The sequence below is a fragment of the Dipodomys spectabilis genome, unplaced genomic scaffold (genome assembly GCF_019054845.1).
Source record: "Dipodomys spectabilis isolate Male_0828 unplaced genomic scaffold, ASM1905484v1 ptg000272l, whole genome shotgun sequence".
NCBI classification, from domain to species: domain Eukaryota; kingdom Metazoa; phylum Chordata; class Mammalia; order Rodentia; family Heteromyidae; genus Dipodomys; species Dipodomys spectabilis.
Window position 1 is genome coordinate 2,000,952 of NW_024870949.1, and position 19,692 is coordinate 2,020,643.

Here is a 19,692-nt window from a genome sequence, read left to right on the forward strand (position 1 = left end):
TTAGTCTGTTTCTACAACTGAACTGTACCCCAGCTCTCTTGTAAAGTTTAGAAATTGTTTATGAATTCTTGAATAGTTAGCTATTCTAATTTTCATCTTATCTTTTCTCTCCCACCTTTTCCACTGTGTATTTAAGTTTGTGTTGAAAACTTTCCTCAATTTTATCTTCTAAACTTAGAATGTTGCTGTTGAGTTTATAGAGAAGTCGGTTGTTTCTATGACATCTTTTAAAATTATATGCAGATATATGTTCTTCACATGTATGATTGATTATTACAGTTCATTGCAATAATCAACATTTTATATGGTCACATGCACATACGTATTGAGTCATTGTGATCCTCTCCTAAGAATAGCTTCCCATCTTCTTGGCATGTGAATGCTTAGAGTGCAGTTAGTTAATCATGTCCAAGAGGAATTATTTGTCGTTTACTATCTATTGGATTAACTTGTACATTTATGCACATAGTGTAGTTATTTCAAATGAGGAAAACTTTGCAGCATATATTCAATTGGTCCTGAGGTGTGGTGTAGAGCAGATGGTATGGGTGGAATGAAGGTTCTGTGGCTTCAGGCAAGTATGGCAGGACATTCAAGGCTGAGTCACAGGTAGGGCAGAGTGTGGGGTCCCAGAATGGGGCCCAGGGTGAAGATTAGCTCAGCTTTTACCAGGGACCCCATCCATTTCCTGTGGCTGGGAGCTTATTTTTTAACAGCTCCTGACCCTCGGACCTCCTTTGCATGTAGGATTCAGGACAAATGCAGGGAATAATGCTTGCTTAAGAAAAGCTTCTAGCCCAATGCCACCAGTGGCTCAACCCCTGTAAATCTTAGCTACTCAGGAGACTGAAATAGATATCTTGTGTGAAGCCAGCTCAGGGGAGGAAAGTTAGTGAGACTCTTCTTGCCGATGAACTACCAAAAGCCAGAAATGGAGCTGTGGCTCAAGTGGTAAAGTGCTAACCTTGAGTGAAAAAGTTAAGAGACCAGAGCCCAGACCCTGTGTTCAAGCCCCAGTACTGACACAGAAAAATAAAGAAAAGCTTTCAGGAGCTCCTAGCCCACTGTGGTGAAAGGCCATATCAGCTGGGCACTGGTGGCTCACACCTGTCCTCCTAGTCCTCAGAAGACTGAGATGTGAGGACCACGGTTCAAGGCCAGCCCAAGCAGGAAAGTCTGAGAGACTCTGATCTCCAAGGAACCTCCGTAAAACCGGAAGTGGCTCTGTAGCTCAAGTGGTAAGCTGAAGAGCTTGGGGACAGCGCCCAGGCCCAGAGTTCAAGCCCCATGACCAACCCCTGGCCTGCTTGTACCTCACTCTGTGGCTCTAGGCCCACTTTCCACTGGGCCCCTAAGGGTCTCCCAATTCTAGGTGTCCTACAAGTCTTGAGAGCAGCCTGTTTGGAGGCCATTCCCTACAGAGCAAGACACAGTACCAAAGAAGGGTGGAGCCTTGGGGCATGGAGATAATCAGAATGGCATCTGTCATGGATGTAATGTGGATCTGAACAGTAAATTGAAGTCTCAGACCACAGTTCTGAGCCAGGAGGGGCAGAAGCTGCAAGATGTCACACCAGGTAATGCCCACTCATGCGGGTATCACAAGAGTGTGAATTTGTCAGGCACACCTTGGGCAGGTGTTGTGTTGGGCTCATGAAAGACTTGTAGTCTCAGGAATCCACAGCCAGCTGGCTGATGCTTGTAGCAGTCACTGTCCCTGGAGTCCCAGGGCTCAGAGGCCTCCTTTCCTCACCATGCTCAGGGGCACATGAAGGTCTGCAATCATGGGCCGACTACAAATGAGCATCCATAGTGCCCTCCCCTTGGTCCTGTGGCCCAGTGCACAGATGGAGGGACAGGTTCCATGGAACTTACTGCCATGGCCCAGACCCTTCAGCCCAAGAAGTATTTAGGGAGAAACCACTTGATATGCCTATAGAGTTTACTGTGACAATGCCTCAGGACTGCCCCCAGTTCTAGCTCAGCTAATCATTACCACCTTCCTGTGTATGTGTTTTGTGTGTGTGTGTGTGTGTGTGTGTGTGTGTCTGTGTGTCTGTGTGTGTCTGCGTGTCTGTGTGTCTGTGTGTGTCTGTGTGTGCACGCATAAGCACCTTGGTACTAGGGTTTGACCTCAGGGCCTGGGCTCTGTCTCTCACTTTTTTCATTCAGGACTAGCACTCTACCACTTAAGCCACAGCTATTCTTCCATGTTTTGGGTGGCTATTTGCAGAAGAGAGTCTCACAGACTTTTCTATCTAGGCTGCCTCTGAATGGCAATCCTCAGATCTCGGACTCCTGAAGAGCTAGGAGTATGAGAGCATGAGCTATTAGCATCTGGCCACACTTCCTTTCTTGGCTAAAATACACTACCTCTCTCCCAGCTGAGCACCCATCTACAGCTACCCCTCCTACCCCAGGCTTCAGATGAAACATAACCTCCTCCCCTGAGGAAAAAGAATGGGATCAAGTTTGAGTTATATGTTCTTCACACAGTCAGGGGCTGGTGGAAGCTGATGTGTAGGTCAGAGATCTAGCCCAGGGCAAGTAGACAGCTGTTAGAACAGAAGAGATTAGGAAAAGACATCCATGCAGCTGGATGCCAGTGGCTCATGCCTATAATCCTAGCTACTCAAGGCTGAGACCTATGGATCAATCAAGATTCAAAGCTAGCCTGGGCAAACTCTTATCTCCAAAGAATCATGAAAAAGATGGGAAGCGGAGCTACTGTAGTTCAAGTACTACAGCACCACCCTTGTGCAAACAAGTTAAAGATACCTAGGATACCACCTAAGCTCTGAGTTTAAGCCCTGGTAAACACACACACACACACACACACACACACACACACACACACACATCCTTAGCAGTTGCCAGAGGCTCATACCAGAAATCCTAACTACTCAAGTGGTTGAGCTCTTAGGGCAGCAACTTGAAGCCAGCCAAGGCAGGAAAGTATGTGATACTCTTCTGTCTACTCAGCTACTAAAAAAATGAAAGGTGAGCTGTGGTTCAAGTGTTAGAGTGTTAGCTTTGAACAAAGGAAGCTCAGGGACAGTGCCAAGCTGTGAATTCCAGCTCTAAGATTTTTTTAAAGACACCTTACACCCCATTCAGGCCATAAATCCCGATTTTGGTCATCCTAGATCTCACCTCTGCTCCTACCACTTCCACAGCACAAGTAGCCGGTGTGTGGCCAGCACTGGGTTAAGAACTTACACAAGGGGGACATAGCCAGTTCAAGGATAATGCCCCAGAACATTGAGGCACTGGCCATACCAGTCTCTCATCCCCTAGTTCTCTGGCCCTGGAGCTCAAAGTCTGTGCCTCTGTATTCTGACATCTGGAATTGTCTAGAGGCCCTGCTAGGGTTGGAAGATAGACTTACCTGTGAAAAGATATGTTGACATTTCTTAGACATCGACCTTGGCCTCACCTCCCATGTAAACCCTGATCATCCTTGCTGGGTTAGCCTTCAGTCAGCTATCAAGCTCGAGTTGGTCAGAGCCACTGGCAACCACCCTTCCCCCACTCCACTGCCAGACTGCTGAGAGTGGGACGTACAGCCAGAGGCCCAGCTGAGGAAAATGACAGGACATCACATGACAGACCCTGCCCCCCCAGAGGCAGGGGAGAACATATGCCAGCTGGCCCTGCTGACCCAGAATCCTCTGGAGGTGTACAAAGATATGGACAGCCGAATTTGGGCTCCAAAGGAAAAGTGGAATATTCAGGTCTCTGACAATTTAAGACTCATTACAGATCCTGATCGAGGCTACAGGCAAATATGCAATGGAGAAGGGGCACTATCCGAGATTAGGAATAGGCAGACAGGCACTCACAAAGTGGACAGAGGAAAATGAGGGAAACACACACACACACACACACACACACACACACACACACCAACGGGTAGCCCAAGGCCTCAGGGAGTCCTTGAGCACATGAATATTCCAACCCTCGAGAAGATGGCACTATTGTTATCAGAACAACTGTAGACAAAACTCAGAGCCTCTACACATCTGGAATGGCTCCTAACACAGTAGGTCATTTCCTACTATACACACAGCTTTTCCCAGAATTTATTTTTTATTTCAGTTTTCCCAAGGCTAGCATTTTATTGCTTGTACCACAGCTCCATTTCTAGTTTTTGCTGGTTACATTCAAATCAGAATCTAATGGACTTTTTTTTTCTTGGTCTGCTTTCAAACCACAATCCTCAGATTTCATCTTTCTGATTAACTAGTATTAATGACATGAGCCACTAGTGTGGCTTCTACTTTTTTTCTCTATAACTATCTAATGCACATACTTAGATAGTAATGTAAAACTGAGAGTATGGAAGCAAGATGTACAGTGATGATACTGTCCTGTCAGAAATTCAAGTTAGTTATGTAAATTTCTTAAGACCATAAACAAAAAATACCATGATACAGTGTAAGAGAACTCACTATTGAACATATGAGCTTTAAGAGCCTTCTAATAAATCCATTATTTATTGTTACCCAACATTATAAAAAATGTATGAGGCATTGGTAAAATAGAATTCCTATGCATGACTACATAAATTCTTTGTTTTTTAAAAGACACTTGTTTTCATCTAATAAAGTAGGCCTGTCTATTTTCTTCATGTGATTTTGATGATTGAAGGTGCTTAGTGAGAAGTTCAAAATATATTAGTATTCCTAAATTATCAATTCTCATTTTTTCTTCTTGGAGAATATAATGATCAAAGCAATAGTTCAGAATCAGCAAGCAATACTTCAGAATCATGCTTCCAGTGCAAGTGGATCACCAGTGAGAAGTCCTCAATACCATTTTCCACAAAGTTTTGTCACAGATACAATCTTCCTGCCTTCTCTAGCTGCTTTACTAGCTTGGACCTATTTCTTCATTGTACAGGAAAAGTGTGATTCAACTGATTTCAGTCAAATTTTACTAGAATTACCAAGGATTTACTAGAATTACCAAGGGTTTAGATTCTTGTCTGTAATTTAGTCAAAGCTATGTCTCTTTATGTAGGCTACTAAAATGTATTTACTAATTCCAAGTAAATATATAAATTCTATTTCCATCTTTTTTAAAAAATAAAATTTTGTTTGCTCTATCAATTGATCAGAGGCATGAATTTTGTGGCTAGCTAGGTCATTGCACATCTGTATCTCTCTTCCTTTCTCTATTTCATGGTTCTCATAGATAATATGATTGCTCCATAATTATCCTAATTTATTTTGCTTTTATATTTTTGGTTGCATCATTTCACTTTTTGCTCTGCCATTTCCCAAATCATTTATATAGAAGGCATTATTTCATATTTTCTCATTCCTAGAATAAGCTGCACATGAAGACATCACTGGTCCTAATTTTCAGTCTGTACCTTTGAATACGGAGGAACATCTTTCCTCTGTTCTCCATCAATTCCCTATTCTCCAGTTAGAATAATTTCGAATAGTAAAATTGGAAAAAGGATATAAATCAGATATGCAGAAAATTCACTAGATTTTTCTGACCAGTTCAACCAATGTGAACTATTAGGGAAATACATGGAAACTTCATTCCCACTGGCACGCAAAGTCTCTGGTTAGGCAATTCTTAGGAAGATGAGGAACAAGATGAAAAAATAAGGAATGGTATCAATTGCAAGACAAAAATTGGAGAAGGATCCAAGTAAATTTCTTCATTGGGCTGCTGAAAATATTCAGCTTACTACAATGTGGAGACTACTTTCCAAAAAGGCCACTCATGTGAATACTAGGGATGATGATGAGTATACCCCTCTTCATCAGGAAGCCTACAGTGGACACTTAGACATTGTCCATGAGTTGGTGGCTCAAGTGGCAAATGCAATAACTGTAGATGGCTGGACAACCCTGCACAGTGTATATATGCAGAATAATACCAGAGTGGCTTCTTTCTTACTTCATCATGATACAGATACCAATGCCCAAACTAAAGGCCTCTTGCTGCTGAGAATTGAGATAGCAAAGATACAATGGACCTCTGCGGCTGACTGGCTCTGTCGGGACGACGGAGGACACCTAGTGGAGGAACTGGAACAGGTGGGGAGATGGCAAACAGACAACTCACACAGAAGAGGAGTGAATGCTGAGTGCGATTTATTGCAGAGGATAACATGCTTTTATAGCAAAAGTCTTCATGAGAAAGGGCAAAAAGTTACACAATCTTGCTGCAAGGCTTCGTTTTTGGGTGTTCACTAGCTGGTCGCCTGATCTTTTTTTTTGGATGACGAGCTATGACAATAGGCACTTGTTTTCGGCTTTACCTCTATTTTTAAGAAATACAATTGGTTTTGATGTTTATCACCTATTAACCATTAACCAGAGCACATGGGCAAAGTACTGGACAGAAAGGCATGAACTCTAGTACTTTATAGTTACTTTTGTTTAGTTTTGTACTTTATATGTTTCAAATCTTTTTTAAGCAATTGTGCTTCTTTGCCATTCTTTAGAGGGTCCCCAATTTGTGGCCAAAATCATGATATTTAGTATACTTAATTAAATCTGGCCATATATCAAATTTAAGCTCATAGTGTCTTTTCTGTAACCCTTTCACATAATCGTTTACTCTTCTCCATAGAGGCCTGAACTGTCTCATAAGATCTTTCTTGTTCCTTCTTTGATAGTAAGTACCAAGGGGACCTAAATCTAGCAAGTCTCTCAGTAAATGAAAGAGAGTAATAGGAAGTTCTTTCTTCTAAGTACTTTTCTCAATGGTTGCCATTCTTATCATACACACCTGTAAAAGGCTATGGATCTGGGGTAGTCGTTGGGGTCCTCTAGATAATAGAGGATCCCACCATTTTCCTCTGATAAGCCATTGCCACCTTCCATCTACCAACTTTTTAAGAATCTTATTTAGCTTTTGGTCTAAATATCCCTCTACATCTTTCTTACCTACAGGCTATCTATATGAGTCTATTGTATATGCTTTAGGATTAAAGGAAAGTCTCCAGTAGCCATACACTCTTTTTGCTCTAGCCGTGCCTACAGCTTCCTGTAAATCTCTTACAAACAATTCCTTCTGCTGAAGTAATGTCATGAAACCCCCAATACTTTTACATTTACTTATGACTTGTCTAATAGCTTCCATAAGAGGGGCTTTTATGGTAGCACTTAACTCTGGTGAGTTAGTCATATTCTCAGGACACTCATCGGATGTGGGAGTCATCAACACTTTTAAGAAAGAGCCTTAAATAAGGGAACATTGAGCATGAGTAAGTAGAACAAGCAGCAGGAACAGTAAAAGATTAATAGGCACTCCTATACAACGAAGAAAAGAAAAACAGGAACAGAAACACATCTTTCCCAGGGGCTTGCCAGCCTTTCCAGGAGGTAGGCCTCTTTGAAGCCCCATTCTCTGATGTAGACTTCAGTGAAGTCCCATTCTCAGAGATAGGCCTCTTTGAATCCCCATTCTCTGAGGTAGACTTTGGTGACGTCCCATTCTCAGAGATAGGATTCTGTGAAGCCCCATTCTCAGGTCTGAATGCAGGTGTTCCATGCTAAGCAGACTCCACCGGAGTAGGCATGGCATTTGCCCCTTTCTTATATTTTACATGTGCCAGAGAAATTTCTTCTCATATAGAGAAGATGGAGCAGAAGACTAGTTTGAAGAGGACTAGAAAGACAACAAGAATACATATAACAATTAGTATTATGACTCCAAATGTAACCAAGTAGTGCCATCAATCTAAAGGATTAAGACTTTTTAATCCTCTCTGTAAGTCTTCTGTCAAAGAATTTATCCCCACGGTTTCCAAATGAGCTTGACTAAGGGCTGAGATGTCTTCCTGTAGCTGTCCTATCTCATGAGTTAAGCTATTGTCCTTCCAGATTTTTTGTAAATGCACTTTGGTAACTTCCCAATCTAAGCTCTCATTATAAGGTAATGGAGTAACACAAATATATTTAAATGACTGATGACATCTAGTTGTCAGCTGGGTTTTTAGATTATTGACTTGAGTCCCTAACTTTAAGACTACTTTTTCCAAAGCCTCTATTTTGTTTTTTTAATTTTGGTTCAATAATTTGTTGCTCTGTTATTGTTAGAGAAACATCCTTATTTAACTCATTAACAAAATGTGCCGAGCCTTTTCAACCAGCTTCTTGATCTTTCCCCATATAGGTGGTGTTGCGGTTTTTGTTGAATTAGCCTCTCAATTGTTCTTGAACTAAGTCCGGTATGGCTTGAATCTTTTCTTGAGTTAGGGGCCACTGATTAATCCATACAAGATCATCACTTTTCCATATTATTTTGTCAGCATAAAGCTGCTCCTCAGTGGCCCCTATGAAAAATTTTGCTCCTTCAATGAGGAGTCTATTTGTCCTATTTTATTTTCATGTCTTGCATGATGTCTCTGCCCCATAAAGAAAAGGGCAAGCTGGGGATAACATAAGGTTTGAAGTGGCCTTGCTGCCCTTCACATACCCATTTGAGTTTCTGAGCTGACTAAGCTTCATTAGAAGCCATCCCTAATCCAATTAAGGAAGAAGAAGTCTCTTGCACTGGCCAGGCCATAGGATAATCTTTTCCAGAAATACAGGATCTCTCAGCTCCTGTGTCTAAGAGTCCTGTCATTTGTTTTCCATAGACTTTAATGGCCTTGTAAGGCCATTTATCTGTAATTTCCTGAACCCAGGCTATAGTATCTGTGGTGCCAAACCCTCCTTTTCTGTTTTGAGTCAGTGTGGGATTAGGCAAGTTTAGATATCAGAGTAAAAGTATTTGGGCAATCCTCTGTCCTTTATTAACTTGAATAGTCTCTTTTAGAGACCTTTTTCATGGCCTTTATAGTGGTAGGACTGTCTGAGTCTATTACAACTGGTAATACCTCAAAATTCTTTTTATAGTTTGAGCCACCAGCGTCCGGCAACACCAATACTTACTGTAAAAATTCATGAATTCCGTGGAATTCTTCCAAGTGAATAGCCTGCATTAGATGTCAAAATATATTCAAGAGTTTGTATAAATGTATAATGATTTCTGCAGAGTTTTTGAAATTTTAATCAGAAATAATTTTAATTTATCCGTTTAAATGAATAGTACAGAAACTAAAATATTTCTGGTGCTTGCCTGAAAAAGAATATTTTAAAATATTCTATGTTTGTATAATGTGTTCTTTCAGATTGTATTCCATATAGAAAGTTTTAGATTCCTTATTTTCCTCGGTCTTAATATTATTTTTCATTGGGACAAAATGACAATGTTGTCTAATTTCAACAGTTTTGTAAAGTTTATGGTATGTAAATGCCTTTCTGAGGTGAAGATTTAATACACTGATGTCAAACTAAATTTAATTATATGAATTACGTGTGTTGTTACACTTGTTATTTTGTAATCAACTTTTTAATAACTGTTTTTCATTTCTTGCATCTGAAGAATGAAAAATACGGAATACTTCACAAATTTTCATATCATCCTTGTGCAATTGCCATGTTAATCTCTGTATTGTAATTTGGGAATACGTGCTGCTGAAGCATGTAGTATCTTCTAAATTTAAGTAGTTAATGATGCAATCTTTATACAGACTTATATCCACGGTTCCCTATTTGTAATAAGGAAACTATATTGTTCCTGACAATGCTACTGATCTTATTTCCCTAAAATTCTGTGAATAGTGGAAAAAAATATATTGTTCATCTTAATGCTCACATTTGCAAATTTTTTTGTCAATGACAATTTTAAGTCTTTTTCATTTGGAATTTGATCATACTTTCGATAATTTATTGCTAGGTCCAAAGGTGATGGCTTTTTCATGTACTAATTGATCCAACTGAATTACCTTTGTGGAGCTAATGGATTCAAAGTAAGCCTTGCTTAAGAGCTACTTCTAACCTTCTGCAGCTGACATTTTCCCTAGTGAGGTCTTATTGGCACAAATGTCTACCTGACCCTTTATTCTTCTTCCATGTAGGAACAGACCAATCAGAATATCTTACCCTGACAGCAATAGATTGTTTTACTTGAACAACACTAATCTTAGTTACAAGGGATCATAGAGAGATGAACAGTTCAGTCATAACTGTTCCGACTAGAAGGTATTTTATCAAAATATAATTGTTTATTATATCTAACATTTCAAAAGTAACTAAAGCCAAGAATGTGAAAAAATTGATCATATTCATGATTACTTAATATCCTGGCCTGTCTACCATCCTACCAGGCAGGAAGTTACACTACTGCATTTCTATCACCAAATATTTTCATAGTTGCAGGAGAAGTCCAGATGTTTCTTCTCATTATTAGGCCTTAAATTGGTAATGTTTTAATCATAGTGTTTTCTCTAGCCTACAGGCTGTAAATCTACAAATGGTAAAGCTTTAGGTCCAACTCTATCAAACACTGAGGTAGAGATAATGTAATAATACTTTAAAACAGAGTTGCCTTTGATACTGTACCCACAACAGAACAATGCAAAACATGTGTCTTTTTTCTTATATTATATATAGTTATATATTTTATATTTATATGTGCTGATTTTATATTTCACACAATGAAACTTACTAGAATTAGTTGATAATTTCACAAATAAATTAAAATTTATTTATTCCAATAAATAGAATTGGAATAAAATAATTAGGTTTAAAATGTATATTAGAATATAAAAAGTATCAATGCAGTGTCTTTGGTATAAACTTGTGATACATTCTAACTGTTCTTGGTCTTCTGAATTCACATGGTAAAAAACAATTTTGTTTTCCTCTAATCTATAAGGGATTTTACTATGCTTCTCTGTTTATTGTTTTAATTCACTGATCCCAAACTGTTTTTCTCCATATTTCTGAAGCATTCCTACTGATTATGCCCAAATTTTTCTAAGATGTCTAACAAATATTATTCTTCTGCACGACCCAATGATTCCTAGGATCCCAGGTACCAGTTACCTGCATCATCAGATAACAAGGGCAAGACTTCTCACATAGGCCCATGCAACATGCAACAAAGTAATTGAAGACCCATTTCAATTTCTCATTTCCTATATTTCAGGGCCCCAATTCCTTGAGATACAGGATTTAGCAGTAAGCAATTGTGAAATGCAAGGCAACTTAAAATGAAAGATGAGATCACAAAATTTGAGAGTATGTACTATGATTCAAATATTCAACTTACAGATGGCCAGCCCATATCAGTGAACAAGTTCACAAGGTGTCATAAGATTATTTTTAATACCCCTCCCCTATGATTAATGAAAGATTTTAGTCCAGCATAAGTGGACCAAAAAATAGTTCCTGGAAGGATAGATCCATAATTGGTCTACCAATTCCCAGAAAAATTTACTTAGAGTTCAAATATAATTCAGAAAAACATTGAGAAGATCCTTAGTGCTTCAAAACACTGGGACTTCAGTACAACATGGTTCAGTGGTATAAAATGTCACTCTCAAACCAATGATAATCTACATTTAATCTCCTGAAAGTTATTCCTTTACAAATTAACTCTTTAAAATCACATTCACCAAAATAACATTTGACAAGTAGATGATACTTAGTGACATTACAATTTTTTCAAGTGTAGGGAGCAAGTTACAATAGAGTTGAATTATTTACCCAGCACTAATGCCAAACACGTTCAACCATTCATTAAAGTCTAGAAATAGTACCAACCACAATTTGTGTTTTTCAGTAGGATCCTTCCAGAAAAGTGTTGAATAGATCAGCCTGCCAAATTTCAAACCAAAACGTTTGCTAAAAAAGTAAACATCATCATTTAATAAGGTACATTTTAAAACGTCACAAATATTTGTCTTATCATATGTAATATTATGTTTTCCCTATCTGTCTAACATAGGGAGAAATATGACTTTAAGTCTTGAATATGGGTACTCATCAGAGATATGACAAACAAAATCTGTCTTCTATTTCTATCACATTCCTCTATAGGAATAAATTTTAGTTTTCTTCTTTTTCCAAAACTTATAGGTAGTAAAAATATTATACCATGTAAAATAAAACAATCACGCCACTGTACAAAGCCATTTATAAAAATTGGTAGCTAGGAGTACATTCTATGCGTTTTTTAACTTTCTTTTTGACTGAAGATTAATCTTCCAAATGGATGAGAATAAAATCATGTTTAGGTGCTTCACGTCTCCAGTCTTGCAAATTATTACTGTAGATGAATGAATTATGGAAATATAAGCTGACATCAGTTCAAGGATATGCAGAATAGAATCTCCATGAAATGTATATAAACCTTTCAAAGTATTAATAGACAGTTTAACAGGATGACTATCAGGAAGTTGAAAGCAGAAAGAAATTATAGTAAAGACATAGAATGAATGAAAAATGAACAAGGGGCAAGTACAGCTAGAATACTCAATGTACACATATGATAAAGGGAGTGGTAAATCTGAAATAAATATTGGAGAAGCATTTGGTTGAGAATGAGGGAAGGAGTGACTCTGATCCAAGAGCAATGGACAATTAGATGGATATATTTAATTGTAACACACTTGCACAACCTTTTGAAATTCAGTTTAAAAACACAACAAAAAACAAAAACACACAAAAATCACAACCAACCAGAAATCTCTAGAGAGTATGAATATTTCCTCCCAAAATTTTAAGCAGTTAATGAAGGGTAGTCTTGGGAAAAGCAAACAACGCTGTCCAAAGAGAGAAGTTTGGGATAGGAGAGAATTTTGAACAGATTTAAATAGATTGTCTAAGGTTATAAATCACCTACATCTGCTGCAAATAGTATCTTTCTTCTAGGAGTTCTCTGTCTGAACTGGATAATCCAGTCGTGAGACACACTTGATAGCTTGTGAAGATAGAATGGAAGAAACAAGATCAAGAACGCGTTACTCCACTGGAAAGAAAACAATCCTCTATATTTTCTCTAATCTTTCTTCACTACGCTTTCTTTATTCTTTTAAGTCAATTGATTTTGAATTATATTTTTCCTTCTTTCTTCTGGCAAAGTAATTGGTCAAAGTAATTCATTAAATATTATTTGCCATTTTCTTCTGTCATGCTGGTTAATTGGCCAGGCGAGTCTATTAAACTTCCCTCTTGCATTTGGTTGCCATGAAACAACATCTATGTCAATGAGAAGAAATCCAATGTAAAACTTTGTCTCCAGAAAACAGTCCAAGAAGCTGTGATCACAAATATTTGGCTGTATATTTTCTTTTTTCTTTTACCTTGAAAGTCTTCTTTTGTCTAAAGTTCCCACAAACATAAGTACTCCATCACTTTTTGGTTCAATCAATTCTAACCTAAAAGATATATTTTGCTAAGAAAATGGTTAGAGGAAACTGAAAAATACTGCACTTTTATCTTCTATCGTAAGACTCTCATTAGATACCATATCAGGAACAATGAAGTTATTCTATGCAAAATTATTTCAATAGATTATTTTTCTCTTGGTCTTGCATTTGTTCACCAAGATGTATGGAGGAGAGTAGAGTTAAATCACCTATACCTGGAAAGACAGTGTCTGTTACAAAAGGACAATGCTTCTATGTCCTGCTTCTATGTCCTCCTCTTAGCTCTTGCCTGATTTCCAATTAATCACAGCATCTTGGCTGCAAGTCTAGTGAAGCTGAAGGACTATATGGGCTCCACCACTGTTACATCTTCATGATTTGTCTTTGAAAACTCTTTAATTTGCCTCATTTGGATGTGGAATGTATTTTCATGTCCCCATTCAATCTGTTCGGCATTGTAGTGAGCCAAATCGGCTCTATAAAATCACTTTAGATAGTAAAATATTAACACAATTTAGGGCTGGGAAGTTGGCTCTTGGGTAGAGTGCTTGCCTTGAATGCCTGAGACCCTGGGTTTGATTCCTCAGCACCACATAAGCAAAAAGAAAAATAGCCGAAAGTGGTGTTGTGGCTCAAGTGGTAGAGCTCTAGCCTTGACCTGAAGACCTGAGGGACAGCACCCAGGCCCAGAGTTCAGGCCCCATGACCGGACCCTCCAAAAAATATTAATACAATTTTAAAAAAAATTTGGACTTCCTTCACTGCTAAAGCCAATACGCTTAGGTAGGGCTTCTAAGAACTATGTTTTCTTACCTTTTCCATTTGTTCAATTCTTTTCTGAACCCAAAACATTTTGGCTTATGTAATAAGAGAAGTCTTCACTATCTCATGTTATTAAGGATATTATTTTTTGTGAGCCACTTAGAAATGTGAAATCATTGGTCTGAATTATATAATCAGATTTTTTTCTGTTTCACTGCTTCAAATGCAAAGACATTGTGGAAAATGTTACAAACAGAAATGTGTAAACCCAACACCTTCTTGCATTTTGGAGGGCACTTTCTCCCTAAATATTTTGACTCAAATTATCTTTTTCAGAGAATTACTGTTTGGTAATTAAAGGTAAATTCACAAATTTTGATGTCTTATTTTTTTAAGAATTTGAATTTAAATTCCAATACAACCTTGTTTCACAGAGTGAGAATATATTTCCTGGGTAAGGATAATTCCAAGGGAACCAACCGGATTTACAGCAACGTTTCTGAGGTTTGTTTGTTTAGTGTGAAAAAGAGCCATCTTCACCCACATTGCTTCCTCTCTACTAAGTCTCCGTGGATTTCTTTGCATGAAAGCCTATTCTCCCAGGAAATTTTAAATTTTCTTAATAGGCTAAGTTGTTAAAAATTTTGAACAATTCAAATTTACCTGTCATAACTTTAAAACTCTTGAAATTCCTTTATCAGATCCGCGAATTCACCAGTCCTATTTCCACCTTTACCATCCAAAAGTTAACATGCTCTTTTCATGATATAGTGTCCATGCAACTATTATTTTCCAGTAGCTTTGTACTGCGTATATATAGCCATATAAGCTGATGCTAAGCAAAATGAATTCCAAGATATGGAACCAGATTTTTTTCATTTGTGGTTGTTGTTTTTGATGAACTATGTGACTTGTTTTCTTTGGGTTTTTCCCCTATAGTTCATTCCTGCTGTATTTGATTTTGTATTGTGTATGAATTTACCTTAAATAGGAAAGGGAAGAGGAAAAGCAAAATGGTGAAACAAAAGACAAAGTGAAAACCAATACAATAGCAACACTCACAAGACAATATGTTGGAAATGTACCTTATAACTTGTGAGGGGTGAAGGGGTGAAGGAAAACTGTGAGAAAAATGAAGGAGGGGTAACAAGTTTGAAATGTTTTTTATTCACTACCTTACAATTACTGTAACCTCACTGTACATCAAATTGATAATAAAATTGAAAAAATAAGCTGCATAAAATGTAATTTTACTGTATTGGCACAGTAAATATTATTCTTTATGTAGCAATATTTTAAAAATCAATTCTATTTGACATCTAATTCAAATTGATTACAGCGTTTTTATCAGAGGGTCATCAACGTGATTTTTATCCAACTAGAAAATATTTTCATAATATAATTGCCGAATTTTTCGAAAAAGAATAAATTTATTACTTTCTCATTCTAAAACAGAAAAACACTTTAATGCTATGGAAACCCATAACTTTTAAAATTAAATAATTTGTTAAGGGGACAGAGTATATATTTTCTTCAAAACAACTACTCATAATTACTCATTTTTAAATTCTCAACATTCCATACGTTAGAGATTCAAAACAGTATTTTTATGCATGTTATAAAATTCTGCAATAGATGCAGTTTCCAATGGAGTGTACAGATTGAGAAGTCAATAGAAAAATAGCCACATTCTGGTAGAGGATAAAACTATGAAGCATCTGTAATAATTAATTCCTCAAGAGTAAGCAATATTTTTTATCAGAGTAAGCTGTTATTTCTATGACTATCAATCCCAAGATTTATGCCAGGAAGTCATCCTAGCCCAACAGTTTCCAACTTGTAAGGGGCAGCCTAAAATTCCTTAATTCATATCATGAATAGCTTATCTCTATTGTGAAAAATACTACACCTCTGCTAATGTGATGCCCTCCGTGTTCTGGAAAGAACACCACAATAACCTGAGCTGCATAATTTTTCCTCCACTGGTATTCTTGAGATCAGATCACTTGCAAACATTATTTATATTTATACTTTTTTAATTATCATGGATATTCAGGAAGCTAAGATTGGAAAATTATGCTTCAAAGCCCACCCTGGCAGGAAGGTTTCTTAGAATCTTATCTCCAATATACTTCTCCGCAAAAGCCAGACACAAGTGGCACTGAGGTTGAAGTGGTAGGGCATGAGCCTTGAGCATAAACAGACTCAGAGACACTGTCCAGGCCAAGAGTTCAAGCTCTAGGCAAACCAATAAAACAAAAACAAAGTTGAGTACAAACCCCAAACCTAGCATTTTTCTCAATGTATACAGAGGCACGTAAATAAGGAAATGGCTTCCTGTGTTACTTAGAGGTTGAAAAAAGATGTCACACAACTACTCTCTTCATACCATTTTAAACCAAACCCTCAAAAATTGCTGTTTTTCTAAATTTATAAATTAATATCATCCATTTGTTAGCAACTCTGTCTAGATTATTCACATTAACATGGTATACATGAACTGTGGGAATTATCTATTAACTATGTTCTAATTATAACTCTCTTGAAAGAATATTCTAGGAAAATAGAATGCAAGAATCATTTGTGAATTTGTCCATTAATCCCTCTACTTAAAAAGAATTTTGTAGTATCCTATAGAATATAGAATTACAAACAAAATAAAAATACATATTTTAAATCTAAATTCTAATTTAACAAGGTCTACAAAGTACTACATTAGATGAACTTTGCTATTTCTCCAGGCTTAAGCTTTTGTAATCCTTCAACATTTCTTTGGAATCCAACAGAATGGTGCTTACTTAGTTTTGCAAATTTTTGGACGGAAATAATGAGCCATTTTGCATCTAGAATGTTCTGTAATAAGAGAGCATTTAAAACACAAATGAGGATATATATAATTTGCGTTTCAATAGGAAACTTGACTTCTCAAAACATAATGAGAAAATTAGCCCCAAATTCCAACTGTGTATTCCTTTTTTGTTGTTTGGTTTGTTTTATTGAGACAAAGTTGTTCTACCTGGTCCAAGGAAGGTATCGCAATGTAATTCCATTCTCTAATCTCCTGACGAAGTGCTAGAATTCCAGGCTTGTATCACATTGTCCTGCCATAGTTTATTTACTCTAGAAACAAACTCGCAATTCTGAACTTTTCCTATGATCTTATCCATTAGACTGACTGCTCAGACTGTTTATGTACTATTTTCAAAGAAGTTCTAACAATTCACACAAGAGATGAACATTTTTATATGCACCTACAGGTTTCCCTGATTCATTCCTCCATGGATCCTATCCCATTAATAACGTTGCTTGACTCTCTTACTATCACTGATTCCTACCTATGTAATATTCTCAACTTTTTTAGGGAAAGTTCACTGGAGGGCTTTTAATATTAAAAATTATCACTTGATTCTAGTCTTACTCAGGACATATTTTCTATTGTTTTCTAACTTTTCTACATATTCTGAGAGTTGTTTCATTTGTGTATTTTTGTGTGCACATATAAGTCCCTTTGTGTGTATGTGTATGTTTGTATGTATGTATGCAAAAACCTCATGCTCTTATTCAGCAATCTTGCTCATGACTAGTATTCCAGCTTTTGGCTGTTTAATTATAGGTAGTGTCTCAAAGCCTGTTCTGCCAGGCTGGATGCAAATTGAACTTCTCAGACTCCTTTACCTTTTTAGGTTTTATTTTTCCAGGAGTATCAACTTTTAAAATACAAACACTTTTGTGAGTGTTAAGTCTAACCTGTAGCCCAGATTTTTAACTCAAGAATTACTATAAAGATAGATGAACATATACATTACATATCTTGAGTATACAATGTTAGAAATGTGGTCCTAAGCTGGGTGTGGTGAGATCTGAGGATTGGGGTTTAAAGCCAGCCCAGGTAGGAAAGTCCTGGAGACTCTTTTCTCCAATAACTACCAGAAAACTGGGAGTGGCACTGTGGCTCAAGTGGAAGAGCACTAGCCTTGAGCTGTGTTGCGGAAGGACAGTGCCCAGTCCCAGACTTCAAGTACCACAACCAACAACTACAAAAAGAATTTAAGAAAAAGAAAAAAAAGAAATGTGATCTTAGCCACCAGATTCATTGCTAGTATAATTCCTATTTTTTTCCAGTTAAGTCCATTCTCTCATACGTGACTTGCATTGGAAACAATCATTCTTCCATTCTCCTTTTTACAAAATTACGTGATTTAGATAAAGCTTGATTTAGAAAGGAAGAGGCTTCATCTTCCACATACAAGTAATACTTTCTCTATATCACTCCCATAAATCTACATACTGGACTTGGCTTTATTGTTTCAATGTTGTCTTATTTGTAGAGTGTTCTATATTTTACTGAAGCCTTTTATATAAACACAGAACTTCTCTTTCCTATTATTGCTATTGTTTCTCTTACAGTTCACTCGTGTACACTTGGGAAATTAATGCACAGCACATACACTCACAAAAAATGATCTGAGAACCTTCTCCCATTTAAAATTCACCATAATTTACAGATCACTTAAGAACTTTGAACAAAATGTACTCATGAAAAAAGTATTCATAAGCAATTTTAATTTCATATTTTCTCCTTACTAAGTTGTCTCTGAAACACGTGTTACCTCATGTCCAAAAGTGTCCTTGTGCTATTTCAATGAAGCCAGAAAACATTCATTTTTTTTCTGGAGCAGCACCATAGATTGTTACTGGAAGTAAGCCGAAGTAACTGTTACTAGATGTGGAAATTGATCTCAGGACATGAATTGAGCATAGAGGAATGACAAAGTTCAAGTTAACTTTCGCTTTTCTTTTTACTGTACAAGAAAAGAATTCAAGGCTTGAAGGAAACTTTCTCCATGACAATTTTGAGTGTGTTCTTTATTCATATAAAACTTGTCTGTAAACTTGTAGTTGAGAGTATTACAAAAGGAAACAATATGCCATTTGAAGGCCAGCATAACAAAAGGAAATAACTTTGTTTTAAAAGTGTTCTACTGCAAATAAACAAAGATATGGAGGTTTTGAAGTGTCTTATGGATGGATGTTTCACTCCTGAGATGATTCTCTTGTTGCAGGAGTCAGTAATCAATTCCTTTAGTCTGGTCCTGAGTTTTCCATAGCAATAAAGATTTCAAAAAAGCAGGATCCAGAGTATGATCAGCAAAACCAGCCTCTTATCGGACCACTACTCCTTTAAGGAGAGTCCCAAAGAAATACCCAGGGTTTGTGTTGTTTGCTTGTTTGTTTACTTTGTGCTACTTCTGGGGCTTGAACTCAAAGGCTGGACCCTGTCCCTGAACAGTTGTGTTTCTTTCCGACCTTCCCCCAAAGCTAGTACACAACTGCTTGAGCCAAAACTCCATTTCTGGTTTTTTGGTGTTTAATTTCAGATAAGAGTTTGACAGACTCTCCTGCCTGGTTGGCTTTGAACTAAGACAGTAAGAAAGCTAAGTGACAACAACTGCTTGGACTTCTCTTTTGAACCAAGAAATATTAGATGAAGTTTATGATAAAGCTAATATTTGACAATTTTTAAAGAAGAGAATATGTTCATCAAAGAAGCCATAACTTAAATAACTCAGCAAAAGTAGGTGCACTGAATCCTTTGGGAAGATTACTATTGACTTAATCATTACTTTGGGGGAAACTTAAAGCCATATTTGCACTTTTTTTTGATTGTGAGGATTGAACACTGATCCTGAGCACTGTCT

At 37.2% G+C, this 19,692-nt stretch overlaps 1 pseudogene; it reads right to left on the reverse strand.

Annotated features, from left to right (window-relative positions):
• Window positions 1-9,403: 9,403 nt before the first annotated feature.
• Window positions 9,404-9,500, reverse strand: LOC122126040 (annotated as a pseudogene).
• Window positions 9,501-19,692: the final 10,192 nt, after the last annotated feature.